Source organism: Euprymna scolopes, chromosome 22 (genome assembly GCF_053919585.1).
Source record: "Euprymna scolopes isolate OS-2025 chromosome 22, ASM5391958v1, whole genome shotgun sequence".
In the NCBI taxonomy this organism is placed as follows: Eukaryota; Metazoa; Mollusca; class Cephalopoda; order Sepiida; family Sepiolidae; genus Euprymna; species Euprymna scolopes.
The window spans coordinates 49556543-49574182 of record NC_136503.1 but is presented as its reverse complement, the minus strand read 5'-3'; the positions used below and the strand labels follow the sequence as shown (position 1 = coordinate 49574182).

The window sequence follows — 17640 nt, the reverse complement described above, 5'->3', positions numbered from 1 at the left end:
ATTAAACACACGTCTAATAGCTACCTTTAAATAACTACTATTTTAATGTCACAGTAATTTAATTACTTACACGTTTAACTTGTTTTGTTTTTATCTGTCCCTTTAAATTATGAAAATAACACCTTACGCATGCAGGTATTAACCTTATTATCCTGTTCGTAATACCTGCAGCGACGGCAACAGTTGAAGTTGACAATATAAGGAAAGCAAGAGAGAGACAAAGCGAAAAAGAGAGAGAAAGAGAGAGAGAGAGAGAGAGAAAGAAAGAGAGAAAGAAACGTCATTGTCTTTTGGCTTATTTTTTTCTTGTTTTCCCCAACTGAAGTTGATATAATAGCGGTTGTTAAACGTTTAAGTTAAACTCGACAGGTGATCGTTTTTGTTCTTTCCCTTCTCTCTTTCTCTCTCTTCCTCTCACTCTTCCTCTCTCTCTCTCTCTCTCTCTCTCTCTCTCTCTCTCTCTCTCTCTCTCTCTCTCTCTGTATATATATATATATATATATATATATATATATATATATATATATATGAAATGTAAATAAAAAACAAGTAAATAATAATCTAAACGTGTTGGCTGAAAGGACAGAGAGACAACGGAAGTGAGAAAGACGAACAAATAGGGATAAGAAAAGAACTAGAAACGCTAATTAACAAGTAACAAGTGTTATTCTCATTTCCGTTTTTAAAATCAACTTTTTTTTTCTTCTCGTCACGGCCAGCAGTTGACAACTCTAATCAACGCCGCCGCCAGGTGAAACTTAAGGTAAGATTAAACGCGTTGTTATTCAATAATTATATAAAAAAGATTTCGAAGTAAAAGAAAAAAGGACACTCTCTCTCTCTTTCTTTATTTCTCTTTCTATATATATATATATATATATATATATATATATATATATATATTAACCGCTGTCCCAATACGTTCATAGCGCTTGACCTGTTTGTTTGTTTTTCTGAGTCTGTCTGTCTGTCTGTCTCTCTCTCTCTCTCTCTCTCTCTCTCTCCTTCTCTCCCCACCATCCTTTTCTCTCCCCCACTCTCTTTCTTTCTTTGTCTCTCTTTCTCCACGGAGTATTTTTCTTTCTTTTTCATATTGTTATACACACGTACAATGACGCAATACTGAAATATTCAGTTTTAATATTCTTATTGAACGGATGTCTTCGCGTTCTCGCATAGACCGTCTCTCTTCTGTCTGCCTGTCTGTCTGTCTGTTTGTCTCGCCCCCCCCCCTCCTCCCCCCCCTCTCTCTCTCTCTCTCTTTCTCTCTCTCTCTCTCTCTCTCTCTCTCTCTCTCTCTCTCTCTCTGACAAACATACACACAATTTAATCCTCTCTTTAATTTAACTCTAATAATCATTCTATTCATATTTATATACATGTTTGTTTATCTTAATTTAATAAATGGGCTATATTCAATGTTTTTTCTTTAAGGTAGGTGCCTATAAACACTTCAATAACTAAATATTTTTGTTTTTTTTTTTTCTTATGTTTCTGCGAACTTTTAATGTCTCCCTCTCCTTTTATCAATTTTTTTTTTTTTTTTTTTTTTGCTAAATCGTTTTTGGTTCCAAAGAAAAGTACCTTTCCAACTATTTTATGAAAAATAAACTTTTGTCTCTGATGAATTGTTTAGTGGCCTTCAGATATTTAACGAAACACCGGTAGAAGTACTTCATAAAATATGAATAAACTATCATGAGTGTGAATTAAATACATCTTGTTTTGGAATGTTAACTAACGATATATATATATATATATATATATATATATATATATATATATTTATATATATATATACTGTATCAATCGCTTTATTGCAGATTAGTAAAATATCAATATTTCCCTAAGTATATGTCACAAAACAATGAAAATTGTACCATCAAACGGCCGCTTTAAGTTCAGTTATTTCCCCAAATTTTATTCAAATTCATACAATATTCACGAAGTTATGGCATTTTATTTATTATCAAAGAAGTTTTACTGTCCATCGTTTTATTGCAGATTTCTTAAAATGCCAAAAAATCAGGCGATTAAAGGTTGTCGAAAAGGAAAGGATAGTTGCTGGACTCGCAGAAGGATTATCCATCAAAGATTTAGCCACGGAGCTGGAAACGGATCCAAGAACCTTAGCCTCATTCAAATAAAAAAAAAATAAGGGAACCAGGAGAAACCTTTCATATCGTGGTATTCGGAAAATTCCTAGGGAAGTTAACCGAAACACAAACAGCACCAGTGCTTCCATTTTTGAAAAAGCTGGAATCGCTCCAAGATCCAGACATGCCGGATACAATGTGTTGAATGAGACTATAAGGAACATCTTTCAAGGCCTCCATTGAGCGAACAACGTTGGGAAAAACGAATGGCTTGGACACAGAATTACATGAAAATGGATTTTCAACAGGTCCTATTTAGGGATGAGGCGCATGCTATTCTTGACGGTCCGGATAAATGAACCAAAGTTTGAAACCCGAACGGAACTCCGACCTGTTACAGAGTTCATCGGCAACAAGGAGGTGGAGGCATCATATTTTGGGCGAGAATCATTAGGGATAAGTTGGTTGGACCATGCCGAGTGGCAGAAGATGTAAAGCTTACAAGCAATGCGTAAACAGCCTTTTTGGATAATCATTTGTCGACATGACTAGATGACCTACTATTGTCACGTCGCTTTCAGATGAGTTTTATACATGACAATGTACCATCCTATTCTGTTTGGGTCGACTGCAGCCTTCCTTGAATCTATGGTATTCGTTGGGGAAACTTTCATGACCTGACCAGCGTGTTCTCCAGACCATAACCCCATTGAATATTTCTGGTCAATATAAAAAGGAGGGGTTTATGAGAGAGGAGGGCAATTTATTTCAAAAGATGCTTTGTGGAGGAACATAGTTGATGTTGCTAGAGCCATAACTCCTTTTAAGATCAAAATTGACTTCCTCGGGGGTCAAAAGGTTGTTTTAAGTTATTTAAAAAAAATGGTGGATATGTCGATTCATTTATATGAAACTAATACCTAGGATATGCTTTTGTTTATTATTCTTTGACAGAAAAATATGATAAAAAGTAAAGTTCGCAAGATAAGACATTGTATTTTTGCCCTAAAACAACATTTTAAGAGATCTGCAATAAAGCGATGGACAGTGGAACTTTCCCAATAAAGAATAAAATGTAATAACTTCGGGAATATCGCATGAATTTGAATAAAATCTTTGGCAATAACTAACCTTAAGGCAGTCGTTTGATGATATAATTTTCATTTTGTTATGACGTATCTTTAGTAACATATTGATATTTACTAATCTGCAATGAATCAATTGATACAGTTTATAAATATATATATATATCGTTAGTAAACATTCTAAAACCACATACATACATATATATATGTGTGTGTGTGTGTGTGTGTGTGTGTGTGTGTGTGTGTGTGTGTGTGTGTGTGTGTGTGTGTGTGTGTGTGGTTTGGGAATGTTGAAAAACGATATGTATATATATATATATAATATATATACACAAATATATATATATATACATATGTATGTGGTTTTAGAATGTTTACTAACGAGATATATATATATATATATATATATATATATATATATATATATATATATATAGGGGGGATTCGATCCGGACTCTATTCTCCTGTCTCCAATCTGTCCAACTCTCTCCCTGTCTCACTAAATCTAGTCAACTATATTGAGAACTCATCCCCCAGTCATGACGTTATGCACATGTCCAAGAATGTGCTCTTCTCACGTGGTCCTGAACTCACATGGCTAAAACATGCACTGTTCACACATGTCTGCAGACGAGAACTCTCTAATCTATTTTCAACCTGAACTATTTTCCAACATATTTAAATTTGCTATTGTTCGTTTTTCTAACTGACCTTGTTTCAATTCAATTTTCATAAAATGAATTGAATCATCAAATTCCTTTTCAAAAAAACATATCTTCTATTTTACATTAAAACTAAACAATGCGAATTCCTTCCTAAATCTCTTCCCGACCTATTTCCGAATCTTGTTTTCCAGGTTCGAATTCTCGGTGTATCCTATCTCATTTTTATTTATTTAATGTTTTTCTTACTTACAATAAAAGTAACATATGTATATATATATGTGTGTATTATATATATTTATATATATATATTTGTATATATATATATATATATATATATATATATATATGTGTGTGTGTGTGTGTGTGTGTATGTGTGTGTGCGTGTGTGTGTATACAGATACATTTTAATATATGAGTCATATATATATACTTTTATATTTATACTAGCATGGGTGCCCGGCGCTGCCCGGATATTTGGAGATGGATGTTGAGCAACAAAAAAGGCCAATTCTTTTTAACCTTGATCCTTATTTTGACCCCTTAAAAATTTAGTGTTTTGGGCTCAACTCAAGTTATTAAGTTAGATCCATGTCCAACGAACCTATATCTAAAATTTCAAGTGTTTAGACCCAAAATTGTCGGAGGGGTTTGGTAGAGTTCTCAAAGGTCAAATCGTTGAACTTTGACCCCTTAATCGCCAAATTTCTGGCCAAAAATGGATAAAATCGATTTTTGTGTGTATACATATATATATATATATATATATATATATATATATATATATATTATTCTTTATGTAAATACAATCATATCTTGCTCCGATATGCAGACCGTTTCGATCATATCTCATCAGGCAAGGAAATTAAAGGTTCAAAAATTCAAAATTATACAGGGCCATTTTCAATTTTAGAGGAAAAAAACTTAGCCATGACTGGCGTGGAGTGAGTTAAAGATCTTATGAAATTTATACCAAACTGCTACATGTACAGCAGCATTGAATTCGACAAAGTTTTCATCAGATAATGAACCTGTGTTCGAATATGTTTTCGGGGCCGCATAGCATTATCACCAGGTCTCCAACAATATTTCACAATATTACTAGACTTCGCTTGAGCGCCGTCAACGCGGGATTGCACTATTAATGCTACTGCAGATATAGATAAGTATTTTCTTCGTTTATTAACTTCAGTCTGATCGGGAAAGACCAAGCTTATTCAAGAACGCTGTGGCTGAGCATAAGAATTCGATAGGAAATGCAATGGTTTTTTCCAGCCATTTATGACACTTTGTGTGCCAACTCTAAATATTCCTAAAATAATAAAACAGGATATAATTAACCAGTGCATTCTGCTATCTTCAAAAATGCTTCATCAAACAAAATAAACGCGTCATAAGAAACGTACTAGCCAATGGAGTCAGTTTGATTTTGTAACTTGATTCGAATAAATTGTCACTATCCACAGTAAGCATGAAATGTAAATGTCAATAGGACTAAATATAATTATTGATATATATCTATATATCTATATATATATATGTGTGTGTGTGTGTGTGTGTGTGTGTGTGTGTGTGTGTGTGTGTGTGTGTGTGTGTGTGTGTGTGTGTGTGTGTACGATTATGTGATGATTAGCCACCGATACTAGATATTACTGGAACAATATGAGTTTGTTCATTCTCCAACAGATATGAAAGTAACTGTTGCACAATCACTAGTATCTGAATTGACATTATTTGAGTCAATTTGCAATGAGAAGTCATAGACAACTTGAGCCAATACAAGGGATAAGAATAGGCAACTCCTTTTATTTCAAAGCTTTCCTTTTGAACAATTTACGTAACCCTACAATTTAACTCATAGATAAAGAAAGGATATATGGATTCAAACATTTTCTCCACACACACACACACACACACACACACACACACACACACACTTATATATGTATATATATCTATATATATATATATATATATATATATATATATATATATATATATATATACTAGCAATGTTACTTGGCCTTGTCCAAGAGCATAAAAATCTAAATAGAAATCATTGTGTGAAACATAAGATTAAAACTTTTTTTCTTATCCTAACTCCAGCTTTTTCTTTATTTTTCTCTCTTTTCCTATCCCCCATTTTTTCTCTCCGCAACCCTCTTTTTCGCCTCCACTCATGTAATTTATTTACGATTACTATTTCTTTTTAATGTAAATATTATTTTCTAAGTTTTAGATATTATATATTTGTGGCAAGAACAATCCAGAAAATATAAACTTTGTGGGACTTTGATTAATGTTTTTTACTTTTAGCCGGACATACAAACATACAAACACACAAGACCTTGCCCTTTATATGATAGATTTCATATATAGTGTAATTTCTTGTTGTGGGGTGCTGATTTGCATTAGGGCTACTGCTTTTTATAACTGTATAATTCTTTCAACTAAACATTTTATTACTAAATAGAAAAACGGCTCTCTTTTTCTCCAATTACGCTATTATTATTATTATTATTATTATTATTATTATTATTATTATCATTATTATTATTATTATTATTATTGTTGTTGTTGTTGTTGGGGTTGTTGTTGTTGTATGTTGTACTGGTAGTGATAGTACTATTAGTATTATTGTTGTTAATATTATTATTTTCCTTCCACTCATATCAAGTGAAAGTAACCACCTTAAATGATCAATGAAGGCCATAGATGATGGTCCCCGCCATTAAATGACTGTGCTCAACATTTGAAGAAATGTGTTGTGCCCGCCAGTGGTCACCCCTGCTTGGCAGTGCCCTCTCTTGTGAAGAAGTGACAGTAATCAAAGTCGATTTCATGTCCGCTAGTGACAGACAGTGTATACCAGTTCCCGACAGTTGAAGATAGACGATTTCAGTTAAGAGCATTTCAATGGAGACTGACACTACTCATGGTCGCCTGTGAGTTCCACGTTTCACTTGCAAAGGCAGCTAGTGCCTACCAGTGTCCGCCAGTGAACGCCAGGATCCACCAGGCTCGCAAGTAATCACCCCAAACTAGCACTAATCGCCAGTAACCACCAGATGTTTCAGTGGCCAGCAATGGCGCCTCACTAACAACCGTAATTTAATTTGTTTTCGCAGGCGGTCAATTGCATAATCTGTTCTGGTTTTGTGTTATACTTCCACCGGGCAACGCCGTAGACGGGTTATACAAGTAGTAAATACAGGTAAAGTCGAAATACGGGAATTTTGATACGCCAAATACTGCAGTGTTAAATATCAGCTCAACCGTTGAATGTATAGACTAAAGAGAGCTATTGTATGGTAGGTTAGTACATTATTTATTTCAGTTAAAAGATTTTTTTTTTAACTCTCGGGACTGATATAGATAATACGCTATTTCTATAGATAGTGCGTGTGTGTGATACCTGTTTTGTTTCCCCGTCAATTCGATTATGTACCCCCAACATATTTAGAAACTTGTGAGTTAACTTGATGTCCACAACTGCTTATAATGTCTGTTTGTCTTTTCTGTTCGCAGTTTCTTTTACATACTTTCTTTTCTCGTCTACTTTTTTCTTCTTCCTTTCTATTCAACCTACTTTCATGCGAGCGAAAGCAAGAAAAATGTGATAGCAAACTTGTTGAATAATTCGCCTACATGATTCACGACATAAAACTTTTCTTCCTGTCTTAGTTTTGCAGAAGAAAAAAATGTGCACAAATAATAAAATAGCTTCTACTATAGGGAATCCTGGATTGGGACAAAAAAAAATATGATGGTCGACGACGAATAATAGCAATATATTTTCGGACGCTACTCGTTAGACAAGGTAAATAAGAAAGTAGTAAAGATAGCCTAGCAAATAGATTTAAGTAGTGCGTGACGAAATTTGTTGCCATGACAACAACGGTTATAGTCATTTTTTTTTTGCTTCTTTCTTTCTTTGTAAAGATTGTTTATTCTGAATTTTGAAGTTGAATGATGAATTTTATAACTTTTTAGTCACCTATTTTTCTTTACTATTTGAAGGATTACATTTTTATCCGGACTTTAAATTAAGATCTGTTTTTTTTATTTTTTATTTTTTATTTTTATTTTATTTTTATTTTATTTTTTTTACTGATTAAGGGAACTGTAAGTAGGAGTGTCCCTGGAATAAACGTGGTATATTGGATTGATGATACTATTTAAAAGAAGGATAGACACTTTTTAGTCATGTTACAAACGATGACCAAGGACACCCATTTTGCACATTTTAAATGGCCTTGTACCTAAATGTTTAAATGTTAAAATGCCATATATATATATATATATATATATATATATATATATATATATATATATATAATTTTCTCCACTCTTTGTCTGTGCCTAAATCTAAACGCAGATTCCATGAGAAAAGCTTCTTTCTTAGAACTGCACGCCAGTGGAACTCTCTGCGCTTGCCTGTTTCGCACCTGACTACAACTTGGACGTCTTCATGTCCAACATAAACAAACTCCTGAAAAACCGCCCCCTTAAGTAAAACACTCTATCAAAACCCCCAATACTAATGATTACTACAATACTATCTCATTGACTACTGTACACGCAATAAGCCTTATCCCTGAGTGGCCTTCGGGCCTTGATAATTGGTGCCCCCCCAGGTAATATATATATATATATATATATATATATATATATATATATATATTGTAAATAAATATGTATTATCAGTTTGAGTTCATAAGCTAACCTGTTTATTTCAGAAGATGAGGTTGTTGGCTTTAACCTTATATCTTTAGTTACAAGTGATATATATATATATATATATATATATATATATATATATATATATATATATATATATAGTTACAAGTGATATATATATATAACTTCTTCATTTATTCACATAAATTTAATATACGAAAGTATAGATTTATGCGTAAATTTAAGTATTTACTTCAAAAGTGCTCAATACGTAGGTAGAGCTAGTTAGTAATTTATAAAATATATATGGCGATTAAGCTACACTGAATATTCTGCGTTTCATCCAACTATAGGATTCGTCAGGCTTATGCGCGAATTCTGTGGTTGCTTCTTGTTTTTATATATGTTGAGGATTTCTAGTTGGCCAATCAGCTTTCTAGTATCCACCGCGCCCCTTCCTATCAGCCAATGGGCATGCATTTTATCAAACAAAGGATCTGTTTTAGAACTAGGTTAGTGGTTTTAGGTAGACGTTCTCCTTTTTTTTTATACATATAAATATGCCTATATATATATATATATATATATATATATATATATATATATATATATACCTATATATATATATACCTATATATATATATATATATATATATATACTAGCGGGGGTACACGGCGTTGCCCGAGTGGAGAGAGAAGTAGTGTAGTAAGGATATTAAGCAACCTCCAGAAAAAACTAAAATTAGATGCATTAGGCAGCCCATGTGAAGAAAGGTATGAAAAAAAAAACACGAAAATGTAATTTTGTTTTGAAACGAAAAAGTTACATTACGTAAGCCTCAAAATAAGATAAATGTTAGGGCAAACACAAAGCTCTTAACCCTGTTTAAATGTTAAAACTTAAAAAAATAGCCTGTTTAAGAAAAACGGTTTGGAGGTGTGTGTAAGGGTGCTTGTTGAGCAAATAAACAGAAAGCAAAATTGCGAACGAAAAAAAAAAATTAGAAGTAGTAACGCACCAGAGGAAAAGAGGTGAACAAAACAAACGATCTTTTCAATGCATCCATTGCGATAGTAACGTCACGGGCGGTCGACATACCGTCCTTTATACGATGTCATTTACGCAAGGTTTGAATGACTTCCAAAAATTGCAACGAAAAAAGTGACCCTCTCCTGTTGACGGTGAAAAGAATAGATATTTTGGACCAATTTTTCGATATTTGTCGTCCGAGATGCAGAGCTTCAAAACGATACAGATCTCGTGAGGATCCGTCGCGTGTGTCGAAAGTTTTTGGCAGACATACAAACACATGAACATTTTGTCTTTTATATAATACTAGCGGGGGTACCCGGCGTTGCCTGGGTGTTTAGAGGTGTGTATGCTCTGGCGGGGGTAATCAAAACATAAGAATAAGCGAAGTAAATATTTTTAAATATTAAAATGTTAAAACTTTAAGAAATCAAAAAAATACACCCCAACGTAAGGTAAACTAACGATGTTAAATGTAAAAATCGGAAAAACAAAAACAAAAAGAAAACGCGAAAAACAAAACAGAAAAACGAGCGTTAAAACTTCTTTAAAAAATTTGAAAAATAAAACCACCAAAAAAAACACTGGCTTAAATAACCCTGTTTCAATATTAAAACTTTAAAAATAAAAAAAGACATCTCACACCACGATTCGAACACAAAACCTTTAGATAATAGGTTGGAACTTTAAAATGATACCGATCTCGTGAAAATCCGTGACCCGTGTCGAAAGTTTTTGCGAGACATACAAACACGCATACACACAAACACATACACATTTTCGCTTTTATACATATAGACTAGCGGGGTACCCGGCGTTTCCCGGGTGTTTCGATGTGTGTGTGCTCTTAAATAAAAAAAAAACATGGGGGGGAGTTTTAGTAAGTAGATAGGATCGAACCCGAAGTCCTGGGGCGAAGTTGGAAAATAAAATGTGAAAAAGCATGACACGTTAGCCGTTCGGCCAGCAATAATGAGTTACTGAAAGAAGTTTGAATTTATTTAAGTAAGAAGAGAATTGACATGCGCCCGCACTTAATGACCTCAAGTGGAAGTCGTAGAGTTAACATTTTGTGCGAGCGTTACGACGACGTAATCAATAGCTATTCAGCAGTTGACATTTTCTGCGGAACAGTTTTTAATGGGGTCAATAACCCGGTTTGTTTGTTTGTTTTTACCCAACTTTAAACTAGCTCCCCCGTTTATAAGAGGAGTGTCTCGTCTCGAAATGAAAGCAACCGTCTGATATGATGATGATAAGCCGACATTGACCAAACATTACATTGCTTCTGGAAACCACTGGCCGTGGGCCAAAGATTCGAATTGAGTTTCGCTTTTTTATACTGAAAAACGAAAGCAACACGCGGCGATCCGAAAATGTCGAATATTTAACGTTTCAAAGTCGGGCAAATTAAATAGACAGACAACCCCCGTTGTTAACTCGTAAGTATTATCATTTAGACAGCATATAAAAAGTTTTAAAAATGAGCGAAGGCCTCGAGAACCCGCCGGAAAAAAAGCCTTTTGCAGACATACACAAAAAGCGAACATACATACATACATACGCCCATTTTCGCTTATATATATATATATATATATATATATATATATATATATATATATATATATATATATATATATATATATATATATATATATATATATAGTCATCCATATACAGTTTCGTTGTCTTCCAGCTCATCAGTGCAGCCAGAAAAACAACTACCTCAAGCCCGGATTGAAACTCCTACGCTTAGGCGGTAGTTAGCGTTTCTTACCATTGCGCTGTTGAAAGTGGAGGTGAGATGGTATGTTAGGCAGCGACGGATACTTGTTCTAATGATAATATATTTATCATTTGTAAAGACACATTTACCCATTGCGCATTTGAACACACATACAGCATTACTAGTTTTTAGTAAACTGTTGTTGAACGCCAGATTATTTCGTAGTTATTAGTTAACTGTTTTAATTTTTTTTAATTTATGGTGAATCGGAGTTTAGAGATTTTCTCAATCAAGAAAATGTGTTTGTATATGTTATTTTGTATCACTTTTTGTCTACTCTATAATTAGCATTCATTTGTTACAATAACGTGTATACTCTTTAATTATATTGGCGCGACCGCGCGCATAGAAAAGTTAATAGAAAATAGTGCATAGAAAAATTAGATAGATGTTATCATTACTACAGCGTGCAATAATCTATACGCATAGCCTAGATAATAACAACAGAAGCCAAGGAAATTTACGAAATTTAAATATCTTTTCTTTCTGTGGTTTTGGATAGTTTACTATCCGAAATTAATAGGAAAAATGTCAGATTTTTAAAAATTCTAATGTTTTTTTAATAAAATATTTGCACTTTAATGTGGTTTCAAAGACATTTTGTCTGTTTATTCAAAGTTTTAAAATTCTTAAAGATGCTTCTAAGAGGTTTTAAAAAATTCTCATAATCATTATAATTTATTTACTAGGAGTAGTCACACAAGTCACTATCAAAGATTGCTTTTTGAGAACAACTTGTGGGGTTCCCTGGAGTCTGTGTGACAACAAGGCTCCTCAGATGTCCAGTACTCTCTACCTCTTTCGATAACTTTTGCAAAAGAATTTGTATGATCGAAACAGTCGCTTACCATTGCTTTTTCGTTTGCGGCAACCATTGATCTTCACTGGAATTTGGGTGGCAATAAGCCTCCCAAAAGCCTCAGTCCTCTTTGCCAGTAGAGGTTTGGCTATTGCTTTCTCTCCTGTCTTTCAATCCTCCTTGACTCTCATTATTTGGTGTGCTGCCTGTTTATGGTGTTTATGGTGACACTCACAAAAAATTTAAAAAGTGGGGGCGGTATCTTACAATTCTAAAGTTTCAGTTTTCATTATTCCATGTGATGTCCTTTTGTGTTTTGCATCTGTAGCCGTTTCTGTGTCCAGTTTGTGTGTAGCTTATGTGTTGTGTTAGTTTCCACATTCAAGGATTTTCCTTAATATTTCTGCAGTTTTCATTATTGAAATTCATTGTATCTTCTCTGCCATCCCTCTGATTCCAATCTCTTCCATTCTTTTTTCAAATCTTTTTGGTATTGCTCCTAGTGATCCTACTATTAGTGGTGTTATCTTTACTTCTTCATTTTTCAGATCCCTTTAAGCTCTCTGACCAGTTCTGTGTATTTGCTTTGCTTCTTAGTCTCCTTTATCTTCACTCTGCTGTCTGCAAGAACGGCAAAATCTACAATTGGCAGGTTTTTTCCTTCTTGTTAACTAGAATAACATCCGGTCTTCTTGCTTGGATGGGTTTATTTGTTTGTATATCCATGTCCCATTGGATCTTGTGACTTTCATTTTTTTTCGTTTTTTTTTTCTTCTTCTTCTTCTTCTTCTTCTTCTTCTTCTTCTTCTTCAATTGTTGTTGTTGTTGTTGTTGTTATTGAAGAAGAAGAAGAAGAAGAAGAAGAAGAAGAAGAAGAAGAAGAAGAAGCGGTGGTGATGTTAGTGTTTTTTGTTGTTCCGGCTAAATTCTTTTATCTGCTTATCGACGATGTAGTTTGAGAAATTATTAATGAGAGTTCGTTTAATGTCTAGATTATGTTGTTTGTAGATGATTTATGTTTGGTTATAAAGTAGACGAAACCATATTTCAATATAACAGTATTTCATCTTTATTTTTGTCTTATCCAATATATCCGTTTACTTTATTTGATGCTAAATTATTTCTATGTAAACTGTACCTCGGTTGTTTCGCGTTGTCTTTTGCACGTTTATTCTGTTACCTCTCTCTATACATGATGCATTAAACGAGAGAATAGCCCATGTTCTGTTATTAACATTGAGATCCAGGGACCTATGAGCCGGTTTAAATTGTTGTTATTAACACTGATTTAAATTGTTTTTATTAACAATGATTTAAATTGTTTTTATTAACAATGATTAAAATTGTTTTTACTAAAACTGTCACATGTACTCTACCGATGTCCTTCGCAAAGGCTGAGCGTAACAAGCTACACGCTTTATAGAATTTCCAATTGTTTGTAGCAAAACATTCCAATCTTTTCATTCTTTCATTTCTTTATTAAATTCGACTGTTACAAAACAGGTAAGTAGAGAGAGAGAGACAAAGAGAAAGACAGAGAGAGAGAGGGGGGGAAGGAAAAAGTGATTATGTATGTATGTATGTATGTATGTATGTTCATTTGTATTTTTGCCTAAACCTTTCGACAGAGGCAACGGATTTTCACAAAATCGGTATCGTTTTGAAGCACGACACTTCGGACGACAAATATGAAAAAATTTGCTAAAAACATTAATTCCTTCACTCTCAACTGAGCACTTTTCTACAGGGAGGGGATCGCTTTTTTCGCCGATATTTCGTAAGTCATGCGCTATTTTCGATTGACTAGCCTTAATTTAAACCTACGTCACTTCTGGTTTGGCGATGGGCTCAACCGCAAAGATATCACTTTTTTTTACTTTCTTTTCCTCCTTCGTGATACGGGTTCTAGCCACTTTTTTTTTCCTCAACACACACCTCCAAACACCCGGGCAACGCCGCGCACTCAGGCTAGTAAAGAATAAGAGTGGGAGATAAAACAACATACTGTAAGAGAGAGTGAAAGTGCCCGAAATTGAGTAAGAAATGGATCACCTTATCAGCGTCACTTGCAAATTTTATTGTCCCCACTCATTCTTCTTCTCTTCAACTTCTTTCTCACAGACGTGATGTTGTTGTCATGCGTCCTTCCGGATTGTCTGATCTATTCTCTGCTTCTTTTGTTCCAGCTCGTTTGAATCGTTCATCTAAATTCGCTGGTTAGATACCTCATTTTTAGTACAGCTTCCTATTCCTGTAGGTTCTTCCCAAAAACCGCACGGTTGTGGCACTTTCTTTCTGTTGAGTGTTTACCTCTTACCTATAACCTTGGTCTTTTCAAAACTAAGATCTACACGCATCTCTCGTCTTTCGAAATTCATATGTCAAGTCGTTTCAAAACTTGTCTAAAGCGATTTCCATTTCAAAAAATCACGACTAATTAAAACAATTTCTATAGAAAATGTTCAAACATAACTCAATCTAAGCATGTATTTTGTGTGATCAAAATATTAGGTTGACAAGAGGGCTTTTGTGGAATTTTTAATTTTGATTTCAAATGTCTTTTCAAAGTTTAAAAGTTTTCAAAGTTTTCGTTATAATACCTTTACGTTTTATATCATTTTAAAGAGCGTTATGTGCCCTATCTAATCGTTTAAATTACAATCGTTTTAAAACAATTATGTCTTCTTTTCAGAACGTTGAATGCAAGATGGAAAAAAAGCAAATTCGCACATTTTTTTTTATTTCAAGTCAAGCTAGGCTTAAAAGCTGCTGAAACAGCCCACGATATCAACGAAGCCTTTGGCTCAGGAACCACTACAGAATACACATCACAATTATGGTTTAAAAAATTTCGTGGCGGCGACGAGAGTTTTGAAGATGATAAGCGTAGTGGTCGACCATCGGATGTTGACGACGATTAATTAAGAGCCTTAATTAATTATTCGAAGCTAATCCACGCACGACGATTTTAGAACTTGCTTCTGAATTAGATGTAACGTATACGAAGATTTCCAACCTCTTGCGACGGATTTAAAACACAAAAAAAAACTTAATAAATGGGTGCTTCACGAATTGAACAACAGCAAAAAGAGACGCCGTTATGAAGTGTTATCTTCCCTTCTTTTACGCAACAAGAACGACTGAGTTGTGACTTGCGATTAAAAGTGGGGTTTGTAGGACAACCGGTGACGCTCCGCTTAGTGATTATTCGCCGACGAAACTTCACGACCCTTCCTAAAGCCAGAGTTGCATCAAAAGAAGGTTCTTCTAACTGTTTGGTGATCTACGAGCGGTCTGATCCATTACAGTTTTGTTTAATGCAGACGAACCCATTAAGGCAAAGAAGTACTGACAAAAAAAAAATGGATGAAATACATCAGAAATTTCAACAATAACCAACTTTAGTCAACATAAAAGGACCAATACTCCTCCACGACAATACCTGACTGCATGATGTCAAGCCGACTCTGCAGAAGTTGAACGTATTTGGCTGGAAATCCCTGCCTCGTCCGCCATACTCTCCATACCCCTCACTTATCGACTAACACTTCTTTCAACTATCTCGACAACTTTCTGCGTGAGAAATCCTTCAAAAACTTAAGCGATATCAAAAACGCCTTCAGCGACTTTATCGCCATCAGAATGCAAGAGTTTTACATTACTGACATAAATACACTTGTTTTGCGTTGGAAAAAGTGCGTTGATTTTAATGGCGCTTATTTCGATCAATGAATGTTTGCTTAAGCCGAAATATGTTCATCTGAATTTAAAAGTTAACGATCATAAGAACTTTCTTGTCAACCTGATATATAGGAGTAAACTTTTATGGAAACAACATCAGATTGAGAATAATAATAATAATAATAATAATAATAATAATAATAATAATAATAATAATAATAATATACTTTGTCTCAGGAAAATTTAATATTTTTTATCTAATTTATAAATCTCACTGTCTTTCTGTCTGTCACCAATCCCTGCAAAAAATAAAAATGAGATTGTGACAGAATAAAAAGAGATTTAAAAAAAAAAACAAATATGCAATAAATAGATGTCTTCTTAACTAGATGTTTATTCATATTTAACCTTATTTTAAAGCGTGTTTTGAGTTCAGTGTCCATTCTGTTCAGTTAGAATTTTAAAAAATGGCTGCCCCATAAGCTCTGGTAACCGCACAAAATCGAAAATTAGACAAACGTTGATAGAAACATATCAAATAAATGTCAATAATCGAGCGAAAATGTTATGTTCTACGTGTATCTTGTTTAATTTCCTACTTTTGAACGATTAAACAAAATTAAAAAGTAAAAATGTGCCGGAAATGATTATCATTTTAACCTTAAATGTATGTGCGGCATTTTAAAATAATTTCCTACTCGACATTTTCAAATAATTTCCTATTCGACATTTTAAAATAACTGTTTTTTTTATTTCTTTCTGCCACGTAATCATTAAAAAAGTATAATCTCGTTTGTGGGGAGGGGTGATTTAGCTAAAGGTGTAAATACAGTTGCTGATATTATTATTAATAGTATTACTATTATTTTTCCGTAGCCACATTTTGTGAAGCGGTTGTTATTGCCGATTTTATGCTAATAAGCGGATCATAACAAATAATCATAGGCTATCAACAACTTCTTTTCTTAGTCTTCCAGTACTTATCCTCGAGTGACCTTCGGGCCTTCATAAGTGGTGACTCCCTTGTAGAAAAAAAGCTTTTAGCAAGTTCTATGCAATTCCCAACAAGGCAGTCTTTTGAAAATACTCCAAAAGTTCACTGGATACCAACTTTCTCAACCCACTTGACAAATAATTTTGTCACACTCCCCAGGCCTCCCATCACAACAAGTACAACTTCCGCCATATTTTTTCTCCCTTTTCAAGTCTTGGTAATTTTTCGACCTTCTCTTTTTCTTTTTCCTCCACATTCACATCAGCTTGCACTACTATATCAATGATATTCTTATCATTGGCTCACAAGGAACTTTCACACAGGTCATCAAAGATCTCCTTGTAAGCAACCTGTGGCGTTCCTAGAATCTGAGTGACAACAAGTTTCCCCATGTTTCCAGTACTCTCCGCCTCCTTCGGTAACATTTGCAAATTAATTTGCGTTATCGCAACAGCTGCTTACCATTGATTTTTCACTGGCAGCGGCCATTGGAGTTTGAATGGCAATAAGACCCGCCAAGGCCCCAGTTCTCTTCACACTTATCCAGCAGAGGTCTGGTCAGTACTCTCTTCTCGGTCTTTCCATCCTCCTTGACCCGCCTTGGCTATTTGGTATCACTCTTTGAGAGGACAGTGATGGAGAAATTGGGGAGAGGGATAGGGAGGGGATAGAAGGCTTATAGATATGCAGCTTCAATATTATTATTATTATTATTATTATTATTATTATTATTATTATTATTATTCAATTAAATTCACAGTAGTGTGTCTTTTACATCGGGTTCTTTTCCTTAAGAGTTGACTTTTACACAAAAGCTAGCGAGGATT

General features: G+C 34.1%; 1 protein-coding gene across 2 annotated transcripts in view; it reads left to right on the top strand.

Annotated features, from left to right (window-relative positions):
• Nucleotides 1–551: 551 nt before the first annotated feature.
• Nucleotides 552–17640, top strand: part of LOC145243439 (sodium-coupled monocarboxylate transporter 2-like) — a 245957-nt gene continuing 228868 nt past the window's right edge. Inside the window, exon 1 of one of the 2 annotated variants that reach the window (XM_080106330.1) lies at nucleotides 552–763. The gene's annotated coding sequence lies outside the window, so the exon portion shown is untranslated. The remainder of the gene's footprint in view (nucleotides 764–17640) is intronic. The other variant, XM_080106328.1, reaches the window with a different exon arrangement.